We start from the raw sequence: 15,729 nt of genomic DNA, 5'->3' as shown, positions 1-15,729 counted from the left end.
TATGTTGGAGCATGATAATGTGTCATATTTTAGATTCCACAAATAAGTGATATCATATAGTATTTGTCTTTTCTGACTTACTTCACTTAGTATGATAATCTCTAGTTGCATCCATGTTGCTACAAATGGCATTATTTCATTCTTTTTTATAGCTGAGTAGTATTCCATAGTATGTATATATATATATATATATATATATATATATATATATATATACCACATCTTTATCCATTCCTCAGGTGATTCATATGCTCATTAAAGTGAGAAGTTCTGACTTAGCAGACTTTATTTTACTAATTGGTTTGTTTTGAACAATGGAATAATTTCTTAACATTTCACATTGAAGCTTGACATAAGAAATAGTGAAAACAGAGCATCTTTGGTGGAAGAGAGCCAGGGGCTCCTGAGCCTGCCTACCTGCCTGTCCCCACCTGATGGCCTTAGGCCAACTCACAGATCTGCCTCCCACAGGAATCTAATACCAATGGGTCTGCTGGCTCTCTCTCTCTTTTAAGGAGAGTTTATAATAAATATCAGTAGGCAGAGTCACAGGACAATCAGTCCTCTCTTGGAAAAAAGAAGAAAGAAGAAGAAAAAGTCTTAACATAGACTTACTCCTCTGCTCCCCAGAGCCCATTGCCTTACCCGGATTTGCTGTGCTTCCCCATCGTGACCCAGCTGTCCATGCTACACCTCACCTGACAGTGTGGAGCTGGCCTGTCTTAGTGCACAGTGCTAGAAACAGACATTTCCCGGCACCTGTGTATCTGTGGGTGCCTCCAGCCAAGCCCTACAGCTGAAGCATTGGAAATGCGGTGACCTTCCCTTAGGAGCTGACAGCCTTCACTCATAGCATTCACTGGGCAATCAGACGGCATCCCAGTGACATTCTTCACAGCTGCTGGCCACGGCCTTGAATTCCTCTGGTATTGAAGCAAGGTGACGTGTCCTCTAGCTATGACATGTTTGTTGGTGTGAGCTGAGCCTGGCTCATCTTCCACTCCCCCTAGTCTAGGGTTTCACACCAACTTGTAGTCTGAGGGCCATGCAGCTACTGCACAAAATGCCCTCCTTCCATCTTCTGTCTGTGCTTGGAAGTTTACACTCCTTTTGTGAGACTCTCTGTCAACAGAGAATCACAGGATAGAGCTGGGACACATCAGTTTAGAGATCAGTAAAATAAGACCTAGAAGGTCATGCAGCTTGGAAATATTAGAGTCAGGCGTTGCCATCTGGGCTCAGTCTTTCATTTTTTTTTTTTCTTAAATGGTTTTTATTTTATTTTGTCGAAGTATAGTTGGTTTATAATGTCATGTTAGTTTCAGGTGTACAGCCAGGGATTCAGTTATACATACATACATACATACATACAGGTAGATAGAGAGATAGATAGACAGACTCAGTCTTTCTGATCCCAGAAGCATTTTGTCCCAAACAAACACTGTCCAGTATTAGTGTCTTAACTCATAACAGGTCAAAGACTGGCAGCAAGACCCCCAAATCATAGGAAATCCTCTAGCATCTTTTTTTATTTCCAGTTTTATTAAGCTGTATTTGACATACAGCACCTTAAACTTTTAAGTCATGATTTGACTTACATACCTCAAGAAATAATGACCAGAATAAGTTTAGTAAACACCTGTCACCTCACAGAGAGACAAAATGAAAGAAAAAGAAAATTTTTCTCCTTGTGATAAGAACTCTTAATATTCTCCGAACAACTTTCATATATAAATGCAGCTGTGTTATTTATCATGTGTGCATGGCATCCCTAGTACTTATTCATGACTGGCAGCTTATACTTTTTGACCACATTTATCCAATTCCCTCTCCCCTGACCCCTGCCTCTGGTAACAGCAGATCTGATCTCTTTTTCTATGAGTTTGTCTGTCTGTTTTTGAAGTATAATTGATCCCCAGCACTATGTTAGTTCCTGGTTCACAACAGAGTAATTCAATATTTCTATACATTTCAAAATGATCACCATGTTAAGTCTAGTTACCATCTGTCACCATACAAAGGTGTTACATCATTATTAACTATACTCTCCACTCTGTGCATTTCACATCTGTGACTCATTTACTTTGTAGCTGGAAGCCTGTCCTTCTTCATATCCCTCATCTATTTCTCTCCCCATCCCACAACTCTGGCACCACTTGTTTGTTCTTTGTGTCTGTAACTCTGTTTCTATTTTGTTGTTTGTTTATTTGTTTTGGTTGTTAGATTCCACATACAAGTGAAGTCATACAGTATTTCTCTTTCTCTGACTTATTTCACTCAGCATAATACCCTATAAATCCATGCATATTGTTGCAAAAGCAAATCTTCATTTTATGGCTGAGTAATATTCCATTGGGTATATATGCCACCACTTCTTTATCCATTCATCTATCAATAGGCACTTAGTTTGCTTCCATATCTTGTTAAAATGATTGTACTCCCTGAGGCAATCTACAGACTCAATGTAATATCAATAAAAATGCCAACAGGTTTTTTTCCCCACAGAATTAGAACAAATAATTATAAAACTTTTGTGGAAACACAAAGACCCCTAATAGAGAAGACAATCTTGAGAAATAATAAAGCTGGAGAAATCAGAACTCCTAACTTCAGACTATATTACAAAGCTACAGTAATCAAAATAGTAGGTATTGGAACAAAAACAGACACATAGATCAATGCAACAGAATAGGGAGCCCATAAATAAACCCAAGCACTTGTGGTCAATTAATCCATGACAAAGCAGGCAAGAATATGCAATGGGGAAAAGACAGTCTTTAATAACTTGTGCTATTGCAGCATTACTTGAAATCTCCTTGCATCTTTTTAAAAACCATGAATTTTTGGGAGTTCTCTGGTGGCTCAGTGGGTTAAGGACCTAGTGTTGTCACTGCTGTGGTACAGGTTTGATCCCTGGCTTCGGAACTTCTGCATGCAGCAGGCATGGCCAAACAAAACAAAACATGGATTTTTTTTAAATATCCAAAAATATATAACCATGTAACCATGTTTCTATCCCTTTCCCATATGCCTTAGTGTGAGGTCTTATGGAAGAAAATGATGAAAAGTATCTTCACATTAGGTTTAGGAATCAAATCAGGACCATGCTGGAGGAATAATGGGAGGTATATATAAGAAGCGTGAAAAAACAGTTTTTCAGTTTTTCACGCTTCTGCTGTCAGCCTTTTGAGTCACTTAATGTTTGTCACTGGGAGGAAGAACATTCATCTGTGATGACCCGGGACAAAGAGCTCTTTTTGGTGCAATAAATAGGAGACCTATGATGCCCAAAGTCACACTTTGAGTTTCAGTGTCTGCTGTTAGATTCTTCATCCTTCCATTGCAGAAGTTTGGCTTTAGGTATTTCATCATAGTAGTAAAAGGGTGCTCTGCCCAAAGAAAGTACAAAAACGTCACAAACCCTTGGGGGAGATTTCCCCAAACATAAATGAATAAATTATTATTTTGGCAAGTCTTCTCCTATTTTAAACAACGTTGCAAGGCTATTTCAACCCTGATGTACTCACTTAAGGAAAACTCTGCTTGCTTATAATCACATTCCCAGTAGCTCTTCCTTACTCAAGTGTAACCTCCATGAAGACAAAGGCTTGGTCTTATTCAAAGCACTTGTCCTCAATTCCTAGGCACAAGATGCCCAATAAAAATTAGTTTAATGAATGATCTTCGAGTCTATTTTGTGTTATTGTAAAGATATGGGTTAGAATTATTGTTACTGTTATTTGCAAGAAGCCAAGACAGGAAATTTATTCCTGGGACTCAGAAGTAAACTGAAGCCAGGGGTCTCTCTCTATTCCTTTCTTTCTTTCTCTCTCTCTTTTTTTCTTTCTCTCTCTCTCTCTTTCTTTCTTTTTCTTTCTTTCTTTCTTTCTTTCTTTCTTTCTTTCTTTCTTTCTTTCTTTCTTTCTTTCTTTCTTTCTTTCTTTCTTTCTTTCTTTCTCTTCCTTCCTTCCTTTCTTTCTGTCTTTCTTCCTTTCTTCCTTCCTTCCTTTCAATGTTTTACCCATTTCTCTTTGCCTTCTTTTTTTCTTTTTTCTTTTTTTATTGGGTGGGGGGAGGACACGCCTATGGCATGCAGAAGTTCTGAGGCCAGGGATCAAACCCATGCCACAGCTGCAACCCATGTCACAATAGTGACAATGCCATATCCTTAACACAAAGCATCACCAAGAGAACTCCTGTTCACCTCTTTCTTGCCTCTGTGTCTTTCAGTTCCTGTCTGTTCCTTTGCCTAATATTCTTTTTCTCTGTGTCTCAGTCCACAGAAAAATGTTTACATATCTTCATTCCAGCTACACAGGAAAAATCAGAGATTTCATTTCCAAAGTCAAATTTCTTAACAAAGGAACTATAGGGCCATTGATCATTTGTGACCAAGATAGTGGGATCATGTGTGGCTGCTTTTGCCAAGGTCATTTGGATGTGTCTTCTGCAGGAAAGTTCCTAAAAAGAGATCCACTTAGGGTGATTTCTACTTTTTCCATTTTTTTTTTTTAATTCTTGCATCTTTTCCTTCTCCTCATATAATAAACATGTTAATCCTTTTATTTCGTTTCCTGAAAACATTTTTCCAGTTTGTATAAGTCACAATTCAGTGTAGAAAAGGGAAACCACTGTAGATATTTTGAACAGAAAGGGATTTAGCACAGAGAATTAAATGCTTATAGAGTCCCTGGAAGTTCTGTACAGATAGCCTCTAGGCTGAGCCTTGGTGAGTGACTCCTGCAACATCACAAAACTGGTGCTTCAAGATTTCTACATCTGCCACCACCAGGAAGACCAGGCCACTGCAGCTGTGATCCAAGAATCAAGAAGCCATCATCACTGCAATGCAGACATCTCCTAACAACCACGAAGGTGGGGGTTAGACCCAAAGCCTGCTCCAGAAGACTCCACAGCCATACCTAAGAACAAAAATAAGTAGTCTTGAGTTCCCATCGTACCTCAGTGGGTTAAGAACACAACATAGAGTCTGTGAGGATGTGAGTTTGATCCCTGGCCTCACTCAGTGGGTTAAGGATCTGGCATTGCCACACGCTGTGGCACAGTGTTACAGATCTGGCTCGGATCTGGCATAGCTGTGGCTGTGGTGTAGGTCAGCAGCTGTGGCTCTGATTCGACCCCTAGGCTGACAAGTTCCATATGCCACAGATGCAGCCTTAAAAAGAAAAAAAAAATGTAGTCAAATGCAGGATGACTTCCTCCAGATCCTCACAGGAATGCATTAATGAGTGAATCTAATTTGAATCCACCACCTTGGCTGCAAAGGGATCCTGGGAAATGTCGTTTTACCTTTCAACCTCTGAAGGACAGGAAGGCATGTGTTAAGGAGGTAGAGCAAGATTCTAGGTGTAACTTGACCACATATAACACACAGAGAGAGAACATTCAAAGAGATTTAAATTTTACATAATCAAATTGATCAGTCTTTCTCTTTGTAATTTGTTCTATCGCTTCCAAGGTTACAAAGTCATCCCAGGCAAGAGGTTTAGTCGGTATTGAATTCTGGTTCCTTTTTATCTTCTTATTGATACTGTCATTTGAAATTATGATGGATGTTGAAACACAGAAATTAAAATAATTGTTGGGGAATGGTAGATTTTTTGTTGCTCAAAATTGTCTTCAACACTGTTGTTTTTACAATTGAAAAAACAATGATAAAAAAGTAACAATGTACAGACAGATTCAAATCTACTTTGAGTGGATTTGAGGTCACGGAAACTGGCAGTGGGCAAATCATATCATAGAATAAGTACCAGTTAACTTCGATGCACGGTTTGTAAATATATAGGTGAGAAGGTATAACATTGGTCTATTCCCAAAGGACTGCTGATAGTGCAGAATGCCATAGGAGAAGAAAAAAAACAAGGCAAGTTGAGAATCAGAATCATTCTAATTGATATTAATCACTATCAATCAATATCACTTAATATCAATATCTGATTGACATTAAATGATAGTCTCCATTTCATGGGAAGCTTAATTCCGAAATGATATTCTTATAAGACTTTTAACTTAAGGCTTTCCAAAATCTTTAATTCTTTTTTTTTTTAAGCAGACTTTATTAAACTCTCAGAATGCCCTTATTTTATTCAGTAGCTACAAGAAACTCCCCACCCCACAGAGATGTGTTCTCATCAGAGCTTACTGGCCTTGCTCTGCCTCCTCCTTGTGATGAGCTGGGGGGCTGGATGCCAACCACGGCAGGACTTCCAGGGCAGCATCTGTCTCCTCACACGAGTCCTGGGGCTGCAGCTGGCACTGTGGTCCTTGGAGTACCCCCAGCACTACAGTTGGTCAGTTTTATCAACCGAGGGCTTGCTCCAGCTGTTACAAACTTAAGGAAACCAACTTTCTCTGATGTGCCTCCCAGTAAGACTCTGTTGGGTCACCTTCCCCATCCTTATTGTGGACCATCATATAAACTTACCCCTTTTGTGTAGTCTGCTGAGGAAAGAACGTCATTGATGCTGTATCTAAATCAATGCTTCCCAATCTTTACTAAACATCAAAATAACCTCCAGAGATTAAATAATAATAATAATACACATACATCTAGACTTTCAGATTAATGGTCTGGGATGACACCCAGGCAGCAGCATTTTTAAGCTTTCCCAGTCATTCTATTCCCACAGCCAGGGTTGAGAACCACTATAAAAAATGATGGCCTTGGAGTTCCCATCATGGCACAGTGGAAACGAATCCCACTAGGATCCATGAGGTTGCAGGTTCCATCCCTGGCCTCGCTCAGTGGGTTAAGGATCTGGCTTTGCTGTGAGCTGTGGTGTAGGTCACAGACGCAGCTCAGAGCTGGTGTTGCTGTGTCTGTGGCCTAGGCTGGCAGGTAGAGCTCTGATTAGACCCCTAGCCTGGGAATCTCCATGTGCCGCGGGTGAGGCCCTCAAAAAGACAAAAGACAAAAAAAAAAAAAAAAAAAATGATGGCCTAGCTCCAAGGACCACTTTGTCCTTGTCTGCCTGAAATTTGTCTGGTTTGAATACTGTCTCATGTCCCAGGAACCCCTCAGTCACAGGTAAACCAAGACAAATCGTCATCCTAGGCCTGAAACTCTCTCCTCCCAGCCCTCCAAGAAAGCTTGAGTCACAGAAAGGCACAGGCTCTGTAATTAGGCAGAAGACACATGCTGGGCCATCAGACCAAGACCCATCTTGCAGCCCTCTCTCTGCCCCCAACCCAGCTGCAGCCTAGGCGGGGGTCGGGGGTGGGATGGTGGGGGCAGTCACTGGGCTCCTCAGGGAGAGTTTCCTTAGCTTCCTGCTTCCCCACTTCCACGTCATGGGGATCAAACAGCTGGCACAGGACAGGAGGGGAAACTGAGGCTGGGGGGGAATGCTGGGGTGAGTGGTTTGGTAGGAGATGCACCCTTACTCTCAGGCTGGGCTGCTCACACCGAGGCTGTCCTGGGGGGTTGCGTGAGGGGGGCTCCATCCACTGCTCAAGAAGCCCCACCCCAGGCTGAAAGCAAAGGAGGAGGGAGCTGCCCACCTTCCGCGCACTCCCTTACTGTAGACATTAGTTAATGGATAGTTTTCTTTGCTGTTCATTTGGAACTAAAGTCATCTTTATAAATCTGTTTGGAAGAGATGACTTAATTTATCCCAAGTGCTAGGTCTCAGAGAGGGGTGGGGGTTTAGACTGTGATAGAGGGGCTCCTGAGGGAAGGTTTCTAGTTCACTCCCACTGTCTCCTTCTGTAGGTTAGCCCAAAAGGATACATGGCCTCTCACTGAGAAATGCTGTAGAAGTTTCGTAGTTGATTTTTTTTCCCCAATGTTTTATTATGAAATGAAGATGAGTATTACAACCAACATGAACATTTGATGTCACGCTGTTTTCATTTTATCCCCAAACTGCCCCTGCACTGAATGGAGCTATTAGTATCCAGCAAATCAAAGCATACCTTTCTTTTAACGCCAGCATCATTCGTGTGCTTTTGGATGATGGAGGGCCTGCCTGAGGCCATCTTGGGGGACAGCACCTGCAGGGCAGGGCACGAGCCCACACCCCTCCCCAACTGACCACTTGGCCTGCACAGACCCCAGGTTCTCAGAGAACATGGAATTGCAGCTCAGACAAAGTTTGTGGAAGTTGTCTTCTCACCCTCCTCTCAAATTCTTCCATCGCAAAGTTACAGTGAGTGTACAACTGTATTCTGTTCACATCTAGCATAACTGTCTGTCACCGGCCATCCCGGCAACAGAAACCTGATACCAACAGACACTTCTGTGACACAGGAAGAGATATGGGGCCCAGCAGCTCCCAGAGGAGCCCAAGGTCTGCCTGTTTTACAGCCAGAGTTATTTGCCTTATCCTCTTTCTACCACACACTCACAATGTAACCTTCGAATCGATGTACTTCCAAAAATAAATAAAAAAGGGAAAGTAGCACCTTGTTTAAGTGATGTTCTCATCATAGTTTGATGGAGCAACTTGACAGAACCCACTCACCCATCTGGAGTTGAAGGAACAGAAAGGAACAGATTTTTAAAATAATTATTCATAAGATGTCAGCTCTCATAACACTGGTTCTTGATTATCTGCCGACCTGAGGGGCTCTTGCTCTGCTCTCTGAATAATGTGTGACACGCTGACATCCGGCTGGTCGATGGTAATGAGATATGTAGTGGGTGAGAGAGAAGGCCTAATAAGTGCGTCCAGCTTTGGGACAATTCACTTAACATTTCCAGGGATGCATAGTAAAATAAACTACAAGGCCAGAGTCTAAGATACTAAACATTTATGGTCTAGATAATAGAGGGCAAAGGATAAACAATGACCCAAGAAAAATGTAGATTCTCGAGGAAAATATTTAAGCATTGGTGGGGTGGGAGAGTAGAATAAGAAAAAATGGCTTCCACACAATTTTCAAATCCCCCCTCTTTAATGTTCTAGCTGTGTGACACTGGACAAGTCACTTAGACTCTCTGAGTTGTTTTCCCATTTTTAAAATGGGATAAAATGCTTCAGAGGACAGTGGTGATGATTAAATGGAATAATCCACATAAAGCATCTTGTGCATGAAAACCTTACTAAAGTAATGCTAAATAGTGTGATTTTAACAGTCAATCATTATTTTATTTGTGTTAAATATTAGTTTTCAGAGTTCCCTTCTGTGGAGCAATGAGTTAAGAATCCGACTGCAGTGGCTTGGGTCAATGTGGAGAACTGGGTTGGATCCCCAGCCCAGCACAGTGGGTTAAAGGATTCCACATTGCCACAGCTGTGGCTCGGATTCAGTCCCTCACCTGGGAATTTCCATGTGTTGCAAGTACAGCCATAAAAATTTTTTAAATAAAAAATTATTTTTCCATTTTGAACTCCTGGACTTCCACATGTGTTTTGCTGAATATTTCATTTTATGTAGCATGTGTGCTGCTTTAAAGAACATAAGGAGCAGAAATTCTGATTTAGAGAAAGATTTTCTGATTCTCAAAAGGCAGCCACATTTTTATCTTTGATTTGTCCTCCAGGTGGGTTTCAGAGGGGCTAGGTCTTTCTTAGGCTTCTGTCTTGTGTTAGCTAAGTGGTCCTGGGAGAGGGTGCTTATTTTATCTGTAAATTAGGCTAAACTGACCCTTCCCACCTCTCAGGGTTGCAGGAAGAACCAAGAGAAAATACCTACAAAGGTGTGAAGCACGGTAGGAAAGAGAAAGACCATTATCCTGAAGAGTCCAGTGAACTCCTGACATGTGTTTACACCTATGGGCTTAGGGAACTAGATTCTGTTGAATACAAATGCTCCAGAGCCCCAGAGAAATCTGGAGACACCAGCATGGAGCCAAGACTGCCTCTGGAGCCAGACCTTATACAGGGACGTTGTTCTCTCTGTCCAGCTCATACCTAGGGTGAGCTTCCAGTGTCCCCCCTCCTGTCCCAGACACCATTTGCAAGGTCATAAAACAAGTCCCACCCAGAGAAGAGGCAGCAGCCAGGTGGATGGATTTTCACCACATAACGTCATCTTTGCCCCACAACACAGGGACACTTTAGGCAGAAATTCAGAACCTCTAAGTTCAAAGGCCACAGAGAAAGTAACACTGACCTCACCACTCCCCGTTTCAACTTTCAAACACCAGTGAAGAAAATGGATTCTTAGGAAAGATATTCAAAGGGCCATGCTGCTCGTTTGGCTTTCTACATCGCAGCTCTTAATATTGTAATACATGAGTATTCTTTATTAGCCAAAAAATGTTAATAATAACAGAACACGGTGGTTTTATATCATGACCATTGATTAAGAAAATATGTAATGGTCACCAAACATACTAACCACTACCATAATTTCAAAAGTACTATAATCAAAAACATACCTATACTTGAAAAATCAGCCATACATATTTGTATGATATCTATTTATTCAGTCTGCAGCAATGTGTGCTACAAAATTCTGAGGAAAGCTCCTGAGGTTTTCATGGTGGCTGTGGACCCTGGTTGAGAACCACTGCTCCTAGTTGAAGAATGTCAGGATTCTGAGACCTCCTTAGCTTTGCCCCAAGAGGAGCATTTCACTGTGCTGTCAATGAATGTGTTGTCTTCAGATTTTTATGGAAGTTTGAAGATTGACTGTTATGTTAATCTAGTGCCACTTTGTGCCACTTATAAGCAGACCATGAATTTTTTTTTTCTTTTTGCTTTTTAGGGCTGCACCCATGGGATATGGAGGTTCCCAGATTAGAGGTTGAATTGGTGCTACAGCTGCTGGCCTGTGCCACAGCCACAGCAACACCAGATCTAAGCTGCATCTGCAACCTACACCACAGCTCACAGCATCTCCAGATCCTTAACCCACTGAGCATGGCCAGGGATTGAACCCGAAACCTCATGGTTACTAGTCAGATTCATTTCTGCTGCATGACAATGGGAACTCCAGACCATGAGTTCTTTTCAGAATTTAATGCCAGGAAATGCTTATATTTCCTGGAGAACTAGGGGGTCTTTTTTCGTTTTGTTTTGTTTTGTCACTGTTGTTTCCGTTGTTGTATCAGTGTGTTTAGGGACTTTTGTTTTTCAATTTTTTTCAATTCAAGTCTAGTTGATTTATAATGTTGTGTTAATTTCTGCTGTACAGCAAAGTGATTCAGTTGTACATATATATACATTCTTTTTTACATTATTTTCCATTATGGTTTATCACAGGACATTGAATATAGTTCTCTATGCTATACAGTAGGACCTTGTTGTTTATCCACTCTCTGTATAATAGTTTATATCTGCTAACCCCAACCTCCCACTCCATTGCTTTCCTAATAACTTCCCCCTTGGCAACCACACAAGTCTGTACTTTTTTAAAGGACATTATTTTGAAAATTAAAAGAAATAGGACTGATTGTTGAGATTAGTGAGGACCCAAAGCTGCAGTGAACAAGGGTTCCCTATACTGAGCTGCACATGCAGAAGGGGAACATGAAAACAAGAATTTTCTCCTTCTTATTTGTCCATATTGGACATACATTTTATTCACTTAGTGATATTCTTTCTAGTATTCCTTCATGCTGAAACATAAACAAAATTGCTCTGTTTCTCAAGGTATAACTGGGATTCATGTGGTTTTGATTGCATAATGAGAATTATTGAGATAAGTGATAAATAAATAAAAGGAATCTGCCTGCTTGCCCAGAGAGAAACATCTGGGGAGTTCCAGAGTCTGATTCTTTTACTTTGTTAAAGTATAACTGATGTACAATATTATATTAGTTTCAGGTGTATAATACAATGATTTTATATTTGTATATATTATGAAATGATCACCACAATAAATTTAATAATCATTGATTGCTGTTGGAGCTGACAGGACTTTTGAGACCAAATTACACAAACCAAACTCAAGAGATTGATGTATAATCAGAATGCTGGCCTCTGATTTCGCAACAGGGGAGACATGTATTCAGTGAACATCAGTGCACACCATCCAGCACACTGCCTTCCCAGTGTTAAAGAATTTGGGGCTCCAGTTACTCATCAAACTTGGCTAGTCAATATGGAGTTTGACAAATATATGCAGTCATTTCTGAGCACCTTCTTTCTCCTTTACATGCACTTTTCCTAGAACATTCTTAAGGGCACTCTTTAAGATAATCTACATACTTGTTTTTGTCCTTCTTGATTGGATTTCTACCAAATTTCCATCCACTGTGAAGTGCCCCTACCTCTTTGGTTGACTTCACACAGAAGGAGTTGACAAGAAAAGAAGTAGTTCAAACCATTTATTTTGAGAGGAGAGTCACAGGAAAGAGTTGGGAATCAAGTCCAGGAAGAAGTCATTAAAAGGGTGTGTTAAGGGGTGAATTATCACTGTGGGCGTCTGGGTCTCAGTCCCACTGAGGATGTGTGGGAAATGGTGTAGAGCACTCTTTGGAACAGCTTCACTTGAGGACCAAGGAAGCAGGGCTTTCTCTTCTAGCTCCATCCACCATTGGCTGAGGGATGCTCCCAGAAACATCATTTCCCAGAACTTTGCATACAGGTACTCGCAGCAGGAAGTTGTCAGGTGAATAGGCTTGGTGAGTGGGGAGCGATGTGGTGAAAGCCCTGGGCAGGGTTTGTATTGAGCCATTTTAAAGATGGTTCACTCTCATAATTGAGACGCAGGATATCAAGGCAGGTTCGCCTCAATTCATGGACAAGAACCCTGAAAACCTGTGTGACTATTTTCTTAAGACAAAGGCAAAACCTGTTAAAGTTTATGTCCTGCCTAGTGATCATAGTTTCTAGGTTTCTGAGGTGATGAAACAAGGTGGAGCATGCAAAACAGAAACACGGTTGATGGCGATGTGTTCATTTTCCACTATTGCCATCACAAAGTACCACAAATAGGGCAGCCGAAACAACACATATATTTGCTATCTCACAGTTTCCACAGGTCAGAAGTCCAAGGACATCTTATAATGATCTTCTGCTCAGGGTGGCACATGGCTGTGATCAGGATGTCAGCCCAGCTACATTTCTATCTGGGGAAGAGGTCTGCTTCCAAGCTTATTTAGGTTATCAGCAGAATTCATTTTCTTGTGGCTATATGATGGAGGCGGGCCCTGGCTCTTTGTTAGAGATTATATGCAGGTCCTAGAGACCATCCATAGATTGTTTGTCTTATTTTTTGTTTGTTTGTTTGTTTGTTTGCTTGTTTTTCTGCCATGTAGGCTTACTCAAAATGACAGTTTGCTTCATCAAGCCAACAAGGAGAATCTCTGCTAAGAAAGAATCTTATGTAACATCATCTAATCACAGGGATGACAATCTGTCACCTTTGTCATGTAATGTAACCTAATCAAGGGTGTGCCATCCCATCACTTTCAACACACTGCATTGGTAGGAAGCAAGTCCTGAGTCCTTCACATAGTCAAGGGAAGGAGATGACACAACGGAGTGGACTCAGGAATCGTGAGACCATTGGGGGTCACCTTAGAACTCTCGGCCACAGAGGCATAGTGGGTACTCAGTAAATATTCGTTTGCTTCCCCTGACGTGGACTCTTCCATGCCTACATATATTATTACTGCCACAGTACATTAGGCCAGAATAGAGACTCATGATGGACATGGATTCTCTGGGATTGAGAAAACAATTCAGACATGACAGCTCTGTGGCGACAATGAACACTGTCAAATCACATTACCTACCCATGCACAGTTATCACACATTTAATGTGGTGAAATGTTATGGCCACATCACAGTCAGGCTGAGCTGATGGTTTTAATTTGGTTCTAAGGCTACAGCCCATGATGATGCTTTTTAACCACTGGCTAGACTGCAGAAGTCACGTTTCCATGAGTTTCTGCTATCAAGAAGTCGTCTTTGTTCCCTCTTCATCTTGAAATTTTCAAGCAAGTGAAAGCTAGTATTTACCAGGTGGAAAAAACTGTCATTAGACATTATTCCCTTGCATTTTATATTAGATAAGATTCTGAGTGAGTTATGAAAATATAGGAGTTGGCACATTCAAGCTCTGGGAACTCTAAGTGGCAATTAGAATTTGGGTTTCCTAAGGACTTGATTAAAAAAAAAAAAAAAGATCTCAAACAAGTCCAGAGACAGTGTCTTCTAAGTAGTCACCTGAGCATAAGCTGCAAAAATGATCTATGTGCATACAACTACAGTTGACCCTTGAACAACACGGGTTTGAACTGTGTAGGTTCATATAATGTGGGGTTTTTTCAACAGTAAATGCTATAGTACTACACGGTCCAGGGTTGGTTGTCTGCAACGATGAGGAACCACAGATACAGAGAACCAGCTTTAAGTTATCTGCGGACTGTCAATTGCATGGTGGGTCAGTGCCCTTACCCACCCCCTGCCCGTACACTGCAGAGTGTGTAAGAGTCAACTGTACTGTAATTTCCCACCAAAACTCCAGCACTGCTGGTTGGGTCTCCAAAAAATGACTTATCAGTCAGCCTTTACTGCAGAAGAAACATTCATAACCTTAACTTTGAGGACTATGTTCTTGAAGTTGACCTCTGTTGATTTGGGAGAGATTGGGCTTGTTTTATTGAACAGTGATGGTATTACAGATGTATATGGATTGAGCAATCTGTAAGCAAAGTGCTGAGATTTTTAAAAATATCTTTGTCAATGAACTCAGAACCTGAGAAGTCTTGGATTGTAATGTCGGACAGAATAAACATTGTGAGGAAGACAAACACAATCTTCAAAATTCCAGTTGATGAAATTCTGTTGTCCAAGTATAGGTACCCTTGATGATGCCATTGGTGGAAAGGGTCCAGCTGGCTCTAAAACCCACAAAGAATTGGCATAAAAGCCACAGGGAACATTCTCCAGTGTCTGTACAGACCACCATGAAGGTTGTAAATAGCTTGGGACTGATTAGCTGTGATCAACTCAAGTTGGTTATTGGTTATAAACTCTCAGAACATTAATTTTTGTTGACCTTGTAATTAACCAGTACTATTTAATATGGGACTGATAAAAAGAAATCTGTGCTATCTCACTTGATGAAGAGGCTTAAAGATTTCAATGTCATGAGGTACACCATTGCAATTTCTCCTTTCTGCCCTTCAGTACCTAGCTCCATATTCTGATTTTTTGTGTTAGGTCATTTCACAGATGTTAGTAAGCAAACTCTACTCATCTATGAAGATTTTTCTAAACAGGCTATGTTTTTGAGGTTCACACTGGCAATGTGGTGTAAGAACAATAACACGCACTGACAGAACAGTTAGAATGAGTGATATATTGGTGGCAAGCTTCCTGGCTCCTCGGCCAGGCATTGAAACAAAGACTGATGCTGTGTCTGTTTTCCATTTTTTAAATGTCATTTTCATCATAGATTCACAGATCTTCTGGGGAATAGAGTTGGAAAGAATCTACCCTCCTTTTAATAGCCTCTCTGTGACCCATGCTAGTTCAGAGCCTTAAATTGGTAGGATATAACATGGCATGATTTCATGGAGTTATGAAGTGGCAACTTTTTCTTGGTTTGTTTCTGATCTAGAAACTGCCGACTAAGTTAAGAGGGTTTTTTAAAGCCATGTGGCCAGGTTTATGAGTTGTTAATTAGGAATGACTGAAAAGCCCACCCATTGATCAGAGGCAAAAATGAGGAAGATCATGTCCAGTTTCCTGAATCTTGAACAACTCTGGATTCACACATCACACATGGAGATGACTCTGTCATTATATTTTCTCATGATTTCCTTCTACTTGATTTAGACTTAATATACTCATCATCTTAATG

General features: G+C 40.9%; 1 long non-coding RNA gene across 1 annotated transcript in view; it reads left to right on the top strand.

Moving 5' to 3' along the window:
- LOC146397227 (uncharacterized) overlaps window positions 1-15,729 on the top strand; it is a 317,714-nt gene that overhangs the window by 127,759 nt on the left and 174,226 nt on the right. The gene's annotated exons all lie outside the window — the stretch shown is intronic.

Source organism: Sus scrofa, chromosome 13, assembly GCF_054392235.1.
Source record: "Sus scrofa isolate SSC_HxYL_T2T_F1_AM1 chromosome 13, Sscrofa_HxYL_maternal_Yorkshire_Landrace_v2.0, whole genome shotgun sequence".
NCBI classification, from domain to species: Eukaryota; Metazoa; Chordata; class Mammalia; order Artiodactyla; family Suidae; genus Sus; species Sus scrofa.
Note: the sequence above shows the minus strand (reverse complement) of the source record. Positions and strands in the feature narration are given on the sequence as shown.